Below are 2,051 nucleotides of genomic sequence, written 5' to 3' on the forward strand. Positions count from 1 at the left end.
GAAGCCAAGTATTTCAAAATTTTGCAGTATGAGAAAATTACTTTTTACTGTTTCCTTAAAAAAAAAAGTTAATTTGTCCAACCTTAGGCAAACTCACTTTTCCACAGTGGAAAAAGATGGGTTCTCAGAAACATGGAATTGAATTTGTTCTGTGGCTCAGCAAAGGATTCTTTAAAAAAAAATCAAGTAATTCTTGATATTCTGAAACTCTCTTCTTTACCTCTTGTCCGAAGCAACACACTTTCCAGGCTTCATTGGAAGAGGGGGATCCTCTTTGTTTGTCACAGGTGTGATGCTGGTCCCCCTGAACCTCCTCTCCAAAGACATGGACTCAGTTACCAAAGCCTGTCCTCTCAAAACCACTAAGTGGAGAGGGGGAGGGGAGAGATCTCTGGCGAATCGCATCCCTGAGCAGCAGCATCTAAGAACAGAGGGGACCATGTCAACAAATCTCATTCTCGGTTTGGGGGGTTGGGTCGTTTTCTGTCCTCATCTCAGCAGCAGAAAAAGTGCTAAGCCTAGAAAGACAGTTTCTGAACCGATTGGAGCTAGCCCAGCAGTTTTTGCTACCTCCAAACCTGCCAGAGCCTAAATCAATGCAAACATTCATGGTCTGTTTTCCTAAGAGTTGCGATTAACTGCTGGTCTTCTTCTTGCTCAGAAAGGGCTGGCAAATCTTATTCCTGGGGATTTCCAGAATACTAAGGCCAGATGCCATTGCTCACATATATGAAATAGCCTAGTACAAGTAACCCAAGGCTTTCCTAGAGGTCATTACTCCCACAGAGCACTAGCACCAAACGGTGTTAAAAGGTGTGCAGCAAAAGTAAAAGTGAAGTGTTCCTTGGTTGGGTACGTTTGGAAAATGATGAGTTAAATATAGTGAAGCAGATTTCTTGATTACAAGACATCTCAGGGCTTTTCATAGGTTTAGGATCACTGGGAACATGTCTTTGTTTTGATTTATCTCCCATCCTCAAGCACCTTCGATGGCCAAAGACATTTTAACTTAGGAATGACACAAAGGAAAATCTGAAAACCTAACAATAAATATTTAATGAGCTCTGGGATAAAAATGCTAGTCTGGGAGCCCCCCAAAGTTTATAAAGGGTCCAGGGAAAGATGAATGTGGTAACTACATAGGCCACTTTTAACTAGTTTACTGGTCTCAGTCCCAGGTACTCCCAAAAAAGTGCCCAGCATAGCCTGCACTATGGATAAAGGACTCTCACTTAAACTTCTCTTTTAAAGAACTATTACAAGGAGTGCTTGCTTCAGCTGCACATATTCCAAAATTGGAATGATACAGAGAAGATTAGCATGGCACTTTGCAAGGATGACGGACAAATTTGTGAAGCATTCCATATTTTTTCCATGTTCATTATGCTTCAATAAATCTGAAATTTAAAAAAGAGAAAACAGGAAAGACTTTCTTCCAACATAAAAAAGAGCAATTGCAATGACTGTGCATTACATATGTTTCTCTTTCAGAATTATCTATGTAAGGTAATGTTCTCCTTTTTGCAAACAGTATGAACCATAAATTAATATGACCTTAATCTCTGACGTCTAAATAACTTCGAAGCCAGGAACAAGGTAAAAGCTGTCCATCAGGTGTATCACCACATTGGAATTCCTATACTAAGGAAATATTCCCAGTATGGAATTTCAAGGGTGCACAAGGACAACTTGTGTATCTATTGAGATGTTTTTATAAAATGAGCAACTTGGCATGAGACACATCTAAGTCCCATGCAATTTTTGAAAATGCAATTATTTATGGAACTCACCAGTTGAATACTTGGGAAAATGCCCCCTTTGGAAGAAATGGGTGACATTGAGTATAACTGTTACATCCTAAGATTTATAAATTTATTTTTCATATTTATTTTCATTACAGAAGTATCAAAGTTCCCAGGGTACCTAAACACCATATTACATTAATTGCAATAAATATATGTTACGTTTTATTTTATACATCACAGTTCAAAGGAAATATGTACGTTGATTTTCTTTTTTGACATCTTTATTGGAGTATAATTGCTTTAAAA

The 2,051-nt window shown here is 38.2% G+C and overlaps 1 non-coding gene across 1 annotated transcript; it reads left to right on the top strand.

The window, feature by feature from the left end:
- The first annotated feature begins 1,265 nt into the window (after positions 1 to 1,265).
- LOC132514224 (U6 spliceosomal RNA) lies at positions 1,266 to 1,371 on the top strand. Its single transcript, XR_009538708.1, has one exon. It is a non-coding gene; the product is annotated as a U6 spliceosomal RNA (small nuclear RNA).
- The last annotated feature ends 680 nt before the right edge of the window (positions 1,372 to 2,051 follow it).

This window comes from Lagenorhynchus albirostris, chromosome X, assembly GCF_949774975.1.
Source record: "Lagenorhynchus albirostris chromosome X, mLagAlb1.1, whole genome shotgun sequence".
Classification (NCBI taxonomy): Eukaryota; Metazoa; Chordata; class Mammalia; order Artiodactyla; family Delphinidae; genus Lagenorhynchus; species Lagenorhynchus albirostris.